Raw genomic sequence first — 13,356 nt, forward strand, 5'->3', positions numbered from 1 at the left:
TCGGGCCCATCCATCAGCCCACTTTGAGCAGCCTACACAGGTGAGTGCTACTGTAGACCCCCTCTCTCTCACCTGCAGCCGACACCTGGACCTTCTCTCCCAGTTCAAATCAAGTATTTTGTGCTACGCAGAGAGATTTTATTCCATCAGCTCTAAAAGAAAACAACAGAATGAGAGCTAAAATAAGAAACACCGTGAGTACGTGGCGGGTCTGTCCCAGGTAGCGGGTCCAGACCTCTCCGCACCAGAGACCCGCACTATTTCAGGATTCCCGTGGGATCCTGTGCGACAGCTTGCGGTGCGGGACTGATCCGTTGCCTTTGTCCTGCTATGGTCTCGTCGTGCTAGTCTCCTCAGCGGGGAGGGAAATAACGTGATTAGCATGGGGCATACAGCATATTTGCTAACCCTGATAAGCTGTGACAGATTCTTATAATAAAGATGAATGTGCGAAGAGTTTTACAATATGCAATGAACAAACTTTAATATTCCGGTTAAATAAAATGTGAGTTGCCCTAGGTGACCACGACAACATGTAAGCTGACCTCGGTGTCCATAATGCATTGGCCTATATAAGGGTGAGGTTCAGCAAGGGAGAAACATTAGCTATAACAATCACATGGCAGTAGATAGTAATGAGCCTTCCCAGAAAATCACAAAAATACCCAGTCAAGATTCAGGATCTGCACTGAAGTCTTTTTCACAACGTTGGAAGAGACATAATGTGATTAAACATGGGTAAAAAAGCTTAAAGCTCTTTAATATTCGAAAACGTTGACCTAGCAACATCTTATATGGAAACAGCTTAACATGACACAAAGTACTAAAACAACGATATAGAAACACTAAATTATTCTCACATATAAGTAATACCAAAAGGATCACGAGCACTTATATGTGTTCTTGGATTATTATGTTAATCAATTTTAAGCTTTTATCATGTTAAACATTTCAGAATGCACCACTTTGGAAATACAGAGATTCTCTGTTTGGAACTGGCCTGCGGACTTTTATATTTGCACCATTTAAAGCGCAATATTACAATAAAGACATTTACCACAATAACTACGTTTTCAAGTACATGGAACAGGTAAAAAACATAGCTGCAAGATGTAAAAAGGTGTCGTAAAATGTCAACAGCTCCCCACTCCTGCTTTACGCGTGCAGTCATTCACAATACCTGCAGCAGGACAGATCAGATCATGCCGCGCTTAACTACATAATAAGCTTAACTACATATAATGTGTCCTCCTCAGTCACCTCTTATCATAGTTTGTTCCTTTTAACCTATTTTTCGGAAGCTCTAATGTGTCAGTCAGTGATAAATGTTTATGTTTCCTGACGGCGTGAGTTACGAATGAGTGGGGGATGGACTGAGTAGAATTCTCTCTGTCTGCTCCGTTCTGTCCTTCCTGTAAGGTGGTTAAACAGATCTGTCGTATAACCCAGAGAAACGCAGATAACGTTGATAACAATGATGTGCACGGATGAACCACCGCCACACTGTTCACGTGGAGTCGTTTTTGTGTCGCCATTTCCTCATCCATCAATCTCCTAACTCACCTGGAAGTGTTTTTCCAATACATCATGCACGGAGGAGATCCGATCCTGGAGACGCGTGATGTTATTTGCAAATCAGCACAGGCACCTGGTTGGCAATCATTCTGTTGATTTGTGAACATAGTGTGGTTTCACGTTCTCGTTGGCTGCTGACGTTTTATGTGTGGCTGAGGAACATCAGAAGGTGGACGTCGTGCTTCACGTGGACAGCAGATCATGCATGTTGTCGAGATCGATCACGATGTATCACCCACCCCTGGATACGCTGGAAATCGTTCATTTGTTGTGCAGTCTGTTCCTTTAACATTAATAGGTGTAACGTTGGGTTGGCACAGGGAAAAGGAGAAGCCCATAGGGACACACACACACACACACCCACACACACACACACACACACACACACACACACACACAAAACAAAGGGGCATGGCAGACACACACACACACACACACACACACACACACACACACACACACACTCACTCACTCACACACACACACACACACACTCACACACACACACACACACACACACACACACACACACACACAAAACAAAGGGGCATGGCAGACACACACACACACACACACACTCACTCACACACACACACACTCACACACACACACACACACACACACACACACACACACACACACTCACACACACACACACACACACACACACAAAACAAAACAAAGGGGCATGGCAGACACACACACACACACACAATGAATACTTGACCATACACATAAGGTGGAGACGTTGCGGAGGTGATGGCTTGGCTTGGTCTATGTTGCATTTAACATATAACATAGGACGTTATTACTGTTCTTCAGCTAAACAAACAAAAAAAAAAACATCTCATGTATAAAATACCTTTCTGCATGACCCTTTGGGTGGAAGTGGGATTTAAAAACCCATCCGGTGTCTACAGACCTCTACTCCACAGCCCCCGAGTGCCAACACATGCTGTTCATTACAGTGCCTCCTCCCTGCCTGGATGTTGAAACCTCGTTGGGCATGTTTGTTCCTGTGTGTTTGCTAGGCCCGCTGAGCTGTTTGTCTTGGACCTCCTCGTGTTTACGTGCAGTGTTCTGTGTCGGTGTGTTGGCCACATGTCTGTAATAAAGTGGCGTGTGTACACGTTATGCACGTCATCTTGATTACAAAAGAACTCAGTGCACTCGAGATGCTGCAGCAGAGAGACCTTCAGCACAGGAAGCATCAGCCATCTTGAAGAACATGTAGCTACATCAGCAGGAGCAGGTGGAGAAGCACCTCCTTCTCCACTCTCCACTTCCATGATGCCTGTGATCCTAGCTGGTCCCTTCTCTCCAAGATGGCTAAACTGGAGATACATGATTGTGTGTCTTTTTTACACATTATTATTTTTTTGCTTCAGTGCTGCTTTTTCATAGCCTATAATCAATCATACTCCTCGGACTCCACCATAGTTACCTCCTCACAGAAAGAAAAGGCTGTATAATGGGCCATCACCACTCTGTGGTTGGCAAAGAAGAGGGTGATGGGGTCAGGTGAGGACAGGTGGGGACAGCGTCCACCTGGCACTGCCAGGCGTCCCATAGAGTTAGGCATGAAGAAGCATGCTTCACAGCTTCCCTGTGTTTTTCGCTTTTACCTCCTGATGTAGAGACAGACCTGGCCCACTGGGACAGACCTGGACCACTGTGACACTGCCCTGGCCAACTGGGACACCGCTCTGGCCCACTGGGACACCGCCCTGTCCGCCGAGCAGCTGATGTCCTTAGATGTTCGGTTGCAGAACCTGCTGCAAGTAAAACAACAAACCTGTGACCTTCGACCCTGACTCTTGCACTACTGCTTACCAAGCTAAGCTACAAAAACACATCTGTCTGTAAGCGTTTGCAAGATCTGATGGAATCTGCAGTACCCGGTGAATCATGTTCAATTACCTGAGTTATTACATAATTATCTGAGTTATTACATAAATCTTAATGGGATACATTGCCAAAAACCTCCTTTCAGATTTCTGCCTGACTCCTGTACCTCAGTGGGCCTCCATTCTGAGACTGTGAATAGTGATGTTTGGAAATACACCAAGGTCATTTCTACTGATCAGAATAACATCAGAGTAATCTCCAACAGTAGATGTGCATCAGAGACACCGAGAGTCACTTTATGTAGATTATTTTATTGAATTTCACATGATGAGCCACTATGTCACTGCTGGCATGACTCCTTATTTGAAAGGATTATTATTTAAAACGGCAAACTGACATTCTAAAGGTAGAGGGGGTGTGAAGAAAAGTGATCTTAAGTATGCAGATTTGACCTGATGGATTTTCGTCACTTCTACGATCAGGGTAGAATGTTTGTTCCAGGACGCAGGAGAGCCGAACGCAGTCGTCTTCATGGCCCAGCTCGAGGGGTCTAGAGTCTCCTTCCTGTTACCAGCAAATGAACCACAGCAAGCTCATTCGTTTACAGGTGATCGTGTGAACGGCGAACCGAGGGCCGATGTTTCACGATGAATAAAATCTAAGTGTAACAGCCTGGGTTAGGACATTTACGACAGACGTTCAGACTAAACAAGTCGAGCTCCTGAGAGTGCTCCTGACCACTACTTGATCATCGTAAATCCACTCATAACATCAGTGGTTGCTATTTTTCCAGTTTTTCCTTTTTAGGTAATTCAAGGTGGACATATTGTCTCTGCGGTACATATTCTCAATCTTGATCTTCAGTTAAATAATCACTGTAAGCCCGATAAACCTCTGAAGACTAGCTAGGTTTAATTAGTTCATTTAGCTAGGTGTGCAAAGGCATAGTGAATGTGGAGTGACACCATGCTGTGTTGCATTGTAGCTGGATTTTCCATACTGCTAGCTACGCTGCTAGCTACGCTAATCTGTTTACAGTTTTCTGCCTGATTGTACTCCATTTGTATTCATTCTTTGGAGGTTGTTGTGATGATTTAATAACGCTGCTGTGTTACCACACTGCCAGAACTGATCACAACACTCGGGAGTAGTTACAGCGTTTCACCTCTTCTAAACGGCAGTAAACTGACTGGGACCATGTGAGGTCATGGTAAGAAAAACCTGTCTACATTATTTGTGTTTTTTAGTTTATTGTGTGTGCCAGTTTGATCCTAAACCAGTCTGTCCTCCTGCTTATTCCTCCCTGCATTTGCGTTTGGACTTATTAGATTGCACAGACACATTGGTGCATTGTGATTTAACTACAACTATACCCATAATGCACCTGTAAATATGGTGGTTACACACCAGTAGTCAGAATGGTGAGATGCTGCCCTCCACAATCACAGTGGGCGGTGCTCCTGGTATTTTGATTTTGATTGATTACAGATGTGTTGCTGTACACACTGTGTGTTTTATATGTGGCACGTGCTGTGTGCTGTGGTGTTGAAAGTGTTGCCAGGTTGATCGCAGTACCTGTTCAGGCTGAGTGATGTGATTAGCACGGCCTCTTCAGTGTGATAGCGTGGACACCTCCCCAGTAATCCCTTAAAGGAAGACATATGGAGACATGGTGTGACACTACAACACAAAATTCAAACCATAACCCATCCAGCAGATCTGAATAAATCGATATAATATATATTTTATATCTTATATTATAATGTATATTAATAATGTTTAACTCACCAAACATGGCACCTGCAACTCACCAAACATGTTTAAGTCTGGCATAGTTTAGAGAGCGTATGAAATCCATTTCTTATAATCTTTGAAAGGAAAAGATGTGCTGACACCTTAGAGCCGAAAACCTTTTTTCCTTCTTGATATTTTCACACCGTTGCAAACGTCCTCGCCATCAAGCACTTAGAGGATGTGGAGTTTCTGTGGTAAGACAGCAGGTGAGGTGTGAGGTGATCTGTTAAACCAATGAAATACACTGTTTTGTTTTGACACGTATATGACCCAGTGAAATGTTATAAATAATGTTGAGCATTGGAAAACAATTCACAGGGCATTCCAGAGGGACGACCAAGAGGTCTCCAGACCAAGAGGTGTTCAGACCAAGAGATGTTCAGATCAAGAGATGTCCAGACCAAGAGGTGTTCAGACCAAGAGGTGTTCAGACCAAGAGATGTTCAGACCAAGAGATGTTCAGACCAAGAGGTGTTCAGACCAAGAGATGTTCAGACCAAGAGGTGTTCAGACCAAGAGATGTTCAGACCAAGAGATGTTCAGACCAAGAGGTGTTCAGACCAAGAGGTGTTCAGACCAAGAGGTGTTCAGACCAAGAGGTGTTCAGACCAAGAGATGTCCAGACCAAGAGGTGTTCAGACCAAGAGATGTTCAGACCAAGAGATGTTCAGACCAACAGGTGTCCAGACCAACAGGTGTCCAGACCAAGAGGTGTTCAGACCAAGAGATGTTCAGACCAAGAGATGTTCAGACCAAGAGGTGTTTAGACCAAGAGATGTTCAGACCAAGAGATGTTCAGACCAAGAGGCAGACCCTCCAGAAAGTTGCGATGTTGCGATTTGCAACTTCAACGCAACTTCAAGCAAACCCCGCGAATTCAGGGCCGTGTTGCAACTTCAGCCAATCACCGCAACTTTCCCGCAAATTTGACCAATCACTGATGTCGTCTTGATGTGACGTCGACAAACTCCCGCCTTACTTCCGTATATACGTTCAAGAGGAGCAGACTGAAAGCAGCATGAGCGACGAAAATAACGGCAAAAAGATCGGGAAAAGCAGTATCCCGGTACACTACATGAAAGCGGGGATAAACTGTCCAGATCCGACCCGCGAATTGATTATCTATGGCCCCCTGGATGATATTTAATTACTATTAGAACCGGCCCGCAGGCCACAGCCGCCCGATGGTGTTTTGCACGCATAAACACTACATTCCCCACAATGCAACGGTAGCCCGCGAAGTCACTGCAGCACACGCAAGCGGCGAGGGTCTGAGATAAAGTTTATAAGTTTAAACTTTAAACTGAGATAAAGTTTAAAGTCAGAGATAAAGTTTATTTATCTCTGATCCATATCTATGAGTTACTAGTTCGCTCTGGCGCCAACCACTGGCGATCGATCTCGATATAATACTTAATTTGTGTCCATTTTACAGGCCGCCCGGTAACAACTTATGTTCGCTAACCCCGCCCCCCCGTCAACAATTAATGTTCGCCACCCCCTCCAGGTTCAAATCTCACTCCAAGCGATCTTGAAAAGTTGCCAAGCCTGAATAAATAGGTAAATAGATAATTAAAATGGACTACTAAATAGAGGAAACCATACAACATTTACTCCCTATTGTAATGTACTCACAAAAAAGCAAAAACACACCGCAACTTCCATCGCTATTTTTTTGAAAAACACCCGCAACATCAAACATTTTAGCCCGCAACAATCACAAAAAAGGCCCGCGAAATCCTGGTGGGACTGAAGAGGTGTCCAGACCAAGAGGTGTTCAGACCAAGAGATATTCAGACCAAGAGGTGTTCAGATTAAGAGATGTTCAGACCAAGAGGTGTTCAGACCAAGAGGTGTTCAGACCAAGAGATGTTCAGACCAAGAGGTGTTCAGATCAAGAGATGTTCAGACCAAGAGATGTTCAGACCAAGAGGTGTCCAGACCAAGAGATGTCCAGACCAAGAGGTGTCCAGACTTGCCAGACAAAGGAGAGGGAGGTGGAAAATCAGACTGTCTGGTTATGACCTACTGTTACTAAGCTCCAATACTTGTAGGTACTGTAAGCCTCAGTACCATTATGTACTATGATGAAGCTTCAGTACCACAAGGTACTATGATAAAGCTTCAATACCAGTAGGTACTATGATTAAGCTTCAGCACCAGTAGGTGCTGTGATAAAGCTTCAGTACCACTAGGTACTATGATAAAGGTTCAGTACCAGTAGGTACTGTGATGAAGCTTCAGTACCAGTAGGTACCATGATAAAGCTTCAGTACCACTAGGTACTATGATTAAGCTTCAGTACCAGTAGGTACCATGATAAAGCTTCAGTACCACTAGGTACTATGATTAAGCTTCAGTACCAGTAGGTACTATGATTAAGCTTCAGTACCACTAAGTACTATGATAAAGCTTCAGTACCAGTAGGTACTATGATGAAGCTTCAGTACCACAAGGTACTATGATAAAGCTTCAATACCAGTAGATACTATGATTAAACTTCAGTACCAGTAGGTACTATGATTAAGCTTCAGTACCAGTAGGTACTGTGATAAAGCTTCAGTACCACTAGGTACTATGATTAAGCTTTAGTACCAGTAGGTACCAAAGCCGGAGTGGCTAATCGGGAGATTCGGGAGGATTCCCGATGGGCCGGTTCATGTTAATCTCTAGTTTGGGCCGATTGGGAGGGAAAAATAATTTTGGGCCGGATTTGGTCATAAAACTCCCGGGCTGAAAAAGTGTCCCACTCCGGCCCTGGTAGGTACTGTGATAAAGCTTCAGTACCAGTGGGTACTAAGATTACTTTGATTGGTGAAGCTGGGCTAGCTTGCAGGTGTGTGATTTGTAACTCTTTGCGTGGCTTAAGTTATATTTGCTGTGGGCATAAGCTACAGCAGTGAGCAATGAAGCGTGGAGAACACTGTGTTGATGCTCTTCCTGCCTTAAGGATGAGGTCTTCGTCATGTTATAATGTGAGTTAACAGTTAAATGGTTATAGTCTGCCTTTCGGAGGGTAACAAGAAGAAATGGCTACTGCAACAGATGGATCTTTGAACGATCCCTTAGATAAGGTACCAGATCCCTTAGATAAGGTACCAGATCCCTTAGATAAGGTACCAGATCCCTTGGATAAGGTCCCAGATCCGAGCAGCTGTTGCAGACTGCTGCACATTACGCACATACTCCTACGAGTAGTGATAAGCCACTTAAGGAGACATCTTTTAAGCTGTAAAAGTTTCTTCAGTGGAGAAGGGAGCGTTTGTGTCCAAGGCAGAGGGGCGTGGTAATCCTGAACAGGCACTGACTTCTGTTGCCAGCACATCTGGTGAATTCAAACGGAAGGCATTAGCGTTGCAGAAGAAACAGGTGCAGCTAGTCGCAGCTAAATTAGGATCTAAATATGAGGCTCAGGCTTAGAAAGAAAAGCAATTTGAAGGAGGAATAATATAGATTGAGACATTCAAACGATAGAAACCTGAGCAGGACAGCGAGCGTGAGGAATGGGAGAGTAGACGGAGTTTGAAGATGGCCCCGAGGCAGAGTCGTGAGGCTTGATCTCCTGATCCTCCATCTAATCCTCCGCCTGTTAGCTTCTGCAGCTCCTCCTCTGTCGGCATCAGTAGATTGGGATGTTAGTGGAACATGGTTTCCATGGTTTCCTCTTTCCATGGTTCTACCACTTGTGGAGGAAGAGGCTAAGCATTCGCCTGCGTTTGAATGGGTGTGTGTGATCTTTTAGTGGCCCAAAGAAAAGTGGGTGACTTCATTTTGTAGTACATGTGGCCGGGTTAAGCACAAGTTGTATGTTGCTGCCTTGCTATTGAGCAGAGCTTTGAGTAAGATGACGTTGAAGCCGTCATTATATTTGCGTGTGAGCTAGAGTCTGAGGGGTGTCTTCAATATTTTAGAGGGTAGCAGGAAATTAATAAATATGTCAGTACATTTCGCTAGAGTAAAAGTAAACATTTTATAGATGACTTGGTTCTTAAAAGAACAGCTCTGAACTAATTATTTCAGAAATGTGTATTCAAGGCTACTGTAGCTATGGGTTTGAATGTAGATGAAATATTCACATTTTCAAAAAGAAACTGCACTAGTGGATAAATTTGTCCTGACTCAAAGGAGTTTTAGGGGAGAAAGTTAAGTAGTGATAAGCCTAATAAAAATGTCTTTAGGGAGGATGTGGAGATCTGGTGTGGTTGTGCCTGGCTCACAGGTTGCCTCTCAGACAGCGATAGTTTATCTGATAGGAAGTCTTACACGACCTGCTTTCAGCTCCAATGGGGCGGACACCAGAGCCTGTTGGGTTAGTCTCCCACCAGCCAGTCTATGAGAGTTATGAGAGTTATTAGAGTTATTAGAGTTAATCAGCCTACTGGGCATGTTGGGCTTGGGTATTTTAAACCTCAACACTGTCAGTGCAGTGAGGCTCAAAACACGATGTCCCCTTTCTTACAGAGGAAATCACCTTTTGCCTGGTGTTGTAGAACAATATCAGTGTGTGTCCTTGGAGACACTGGGACACCAGACTGCCCAGCCTTCTATTAGAGCGAGTCTTGCTTTGAGATGAGTTTCACTGGGGCGCCTGTACGTTGTGTTCATCTCTTTAAGTGCGTGACAGGAGGTGTAGTGATGGGAGTGATTCCGGACTCTGGAATTGCCTTTATTTAAGGTAATGACCTGACTGGTGCAAATGGATGACAAAAAACCCTGTGGCCCCCTCACCTGTAGTTACTCCAGTGCGTGCGGTGACCGGAGGATGGGCTAAACGTTCTCCTTGGTGTGAGTTCCTGTATGCGTTGTAACTGGTTTTATGCCAAAACAGTTCAAAGCAATTGAGAAAGATGAGTCTCCTCTTAATGAGGAGTCGCTTTCTTTCCCGCTGTTGTCTCGGGCACTTGAACAGAGCACGATACCCCTGCTTTGTCTTTACAACTGTTACATTGTGCTAAGAACGTGATTGTTAACTTGGTCTGTTGGAAATCATACATCTGTGTTAAACACGAGTGTGTGAGCTTGGTTGAGTGATGTCTGTACAGGGTGGAGATGACGTTCAGTGAGTTATACCTTAGTCTATTTCTTTGTCCACTTTCTTCAAGGTATCCTGTGAAAATCATATTAAGGAACTCTTATCTGATTATACTTTATAAGATCTGTGGTTCCTTAAGCAGACGTCCTGAGACTCAGACGTCTTCATATTTCTTTCTGCGGGAAGGCATGCTGTGTAGGAAGTGAGGCATAATAAAAGATTCTGCTAACGCTTTACAGAAGGGAGCTGCTACATAAGGCCTTCATGACAACTGACATAAAGACGCATAAACATTTATAAATACTTGTGCAAACAAGTGTGAGCTGTCACACGATTGGTGTGTCCAACGAACATGGACATGAAGCGATACAGACTCCCGTTACGATGTGTCATGACACTGCGTGGGGTGAAATGACACAGCATGTTATCACATTGCACTTTACAGCTCAGCAGTTTTTCGGTATGTCAGGATGACATAATATTGACGGTGTGACACCGCTCACCAAGCAAGGGTGCTGGAATAACGAAAACGCAGTGCTCAGTAATATCTCCTGAAATACCATAACAACGGCACGGAAAAACCATAACAGATATTTTAGTGAAGAACATTTTTTTTCTTTTTTTTTTTTGCCTGCAATGTTCGAAAAGACGTAGTGACATTATCTGCATTACCTATTGGTTTAATCTCAGCCAATAGTCACACGGGTCATCGAGGTGTGTATGTAATGATGGCAGCCTCAGGCCTGTGAAGAACTAGCGTATATATGTGAATTATTTTGGACAGCGAGTTGCTGTGGCATCCCTGTTTTTGTCTTTTAATGAAGCTTGTTATTTCGTCTTGCTCGTTAATAGACACGGTGTCTTTAACCTCTCTGTCCTAACACCAAGTCACCAAGTCAGGGTGATGAACCGTTCCTACAGTAACATAAAAAAATAAAATAATGAACTACAAGAGAAAAAATGGCATAGCTTAAAACAAAAAAACAACACCATAACAAAAACAAGAAAAGATAGAAGTTGTAATTCGTGACTTTGCATGTCGTGACATCGCCTCCCCGACTGTGATGTGATCTGCCTTCTGTATTTTCCTTCCTTCTGGTATAGTGTCCCTAACATTGCCAGGACTGCAATATCTCTCTGCAAATCTTGTTGCACTGGGATGTGAATTTTGTTTGCAAAGATTACTTTATATAGTCATAAAGTAAACGTGTTGGACGCCAACAACGGAGCTGTTTGTAGAGCACATTAAGAAGGAGGCAGCTGTATGCTAACTGAAATGAAAGCTTCCTAACAGGGGTTCAGGGCAGCAGTGAGACGCCCTGGTGCAGGACAGTAATGGCGTGGACCGCATTACCACTGCAGACTCACTGTGCAAGACCACTGCAGCAGGATTAAACCTAGCGATGGCAGGCTCTGAGCACCAGAATGGAACTGTGTTCGGCTCTGTGCCTTTGTACCGCGCTCTAATATCACACTGAAGCGGCGATGAAGAAAAAAATAACAAAGGCAAGTCAAATGAAAAGAAAGAAAATGTTTGAAAGATTTTAAAATAATCATTTGGAACAGTCATTTATTAGACATGCATTTCCTGAAGGAAATTCAGGTAGGAATTCAGGTTTTATGCAGAATGCTTAATGGTATGAAAGGTTGAGCTTAAAGAATACAAAAACCAGTCTTATTATTTTGCTAATCTTGCATTATTCAGTGACTACTGTAAATGTTTCAGTACTGAACTGAATTTAATGAAGGGAGTGGAGCTACCAGACTGATGAATGAGCACTGTGGGTTTGGACACACAGCTGGGGCCTTGGACAGAAGTGGGTTAATAAATTATAGCAACCTACCACAACACATATTTAGTCTTAGTAGTTTAATAAATGATGATATACTAAATATGTTGATATACTAAATCTTTCCAGTGTGGAGCAATGTGAAAAATTTCCATTCACTGTTGAAAAATATGTAAGTGAAAAAGAAACAGAAAAAAATGTTTGAAAGCCCCGTGGTGGCAGGAGGTAGAGAAGTGAATCATGAAAGAGATAAACTGAAAGGTAATTTGAAGCAAATGGAAGGTTAGAGGTGAAAATATCTCCTAGGCGGAGTTCGAACTGAGCCAGTATGTTAAACAGCCAAGAAACGTGTGAGAAGAATGGTCTGAAGAATGACAGGACAGCAGTGGCCTTGTGAGCTCTGTAATTATAGCTGGAATAATACAACAGCTTTGCTTGCGTGAGTGAGCAAAGAGGGGGGGGGGGGGGGGGGTGGGAGGGTGACAGAAATGACGCCCCCCCCACCAGGTTCAGGCCTGTTAGCTATGGTCACTTTAGCAATGGTGTGAAGAATAATTAGTACAAAACAAAAGACTGGCTGTGGCCCATTGATCTTTTCTCAGTGACAAAACTGATTGGCAAACCTTAAGCAGGCCAGGAAGCCAAACATGAAAGAGGCGTGAGGAGCCGTTCGCAGTTATTGTCTGGTTTATAAATCCCCTCTGTGACAAAGACAGCTCTTCGTTATAGGAAGTGTGAGAGCTGTGAACTTGTGGTGGTGGGCTTTAGGAGTTTCAAGGGCGGAAAAGTTCTCTGCCTGTTATATTCGCAACGCTGATTAGTTACATATGTTTGAAAATGAGAAAGAACAGGCGAGACATTCAAAGTGCATGACCCTTGAGCTTTGTCATACATAATACGTGGCTGTTTCTTGAGGGACTAGAAGACAGCACTGTCTGCACTGTCCTCTCCATCATGACTGTGCTCTGGTTGCCTTTTCTATGACAGTGATGACCGATCACAGATCTTTATATCATGTACGTAGCAGACCGGTGCGTTTGTCACGAGTGCTTCCTTTTAATATTGGCACAAAGCGCAACACGGGGACACTTGGCCTTAATGCACACCCGCTCTGCCCATCGTGAATTAGATTTTCAATAATGCCTCGAAAATTCAAACACCAACTTTGCCTGAACTCCCCATCCATACCTGTCATGCAAGTCCACCCTCCCAACAATGAGGGTGAAGCTGCTTGAAGGTGATGGATCGGCCGCCTTCTGCTGGCCCTGAAGGGCTACTTTTGTTGCGTCCTTTCTTTTGTGTAAGTACATGAGGTGC

General features: G+C 43.9%; 1 long non-coding RNA gene across 3 annotated transcripts; it reads right to left on the reverse strand.

Moving 5' to 3' along the window:
• Window positions 1-1,108: 1,108 nt before the first annotated feature.
• On the reverse strand, window positions 1,109-12,313 carry LOC143484959 (uncharacterized). Of its 3 annotated transcripts, none has more exons than XR_013122753.1 (4): window positions 8,696-12,313; window positions 5,319-5,406; window positions 4,999-5,069; window positions 1,109-3,987 (listed from the first exon to the last, which is right to left on the reverse strand). It is a non-coding gene; the product is annotated as an uncharacterized LOC143484959 (long non-coding RNA). The 3 variants fall into 3 exon arrangements; XR_013122754.1 differs by lacking the exon at window positions 8,696-12,313 and having other exon boundaries at window positions 1,109-3,347; window positions 3,876-3,987; window positions 5,319-7,449; XR_013122752.1 differs by lacking the exon at window positions 8,696-12,313 and having other exon boundaries at window positions 5,319-7,449.
• Between the last annotated feature and the right edge of the window lie 1,043 nt (window positions 12,314-13,356).

This window comes from Brachyhypopomus gauderio, chromosome 21 (genome assembly GCF_052324685.1).
Source record: "Brachyhypopomus gauderio isolate BG-103 chromosome 21, BGAUD_0.2, whole genome shotgun sequence".
Taxonomy (NCBI): domain Eukaryota; kingdom Metazoa; phylum Chordata; class Actinopteri; order Gymnotiformes; family Hypopomidae; genus Brachyhypopomus; species Brachyhypopomus gauderio.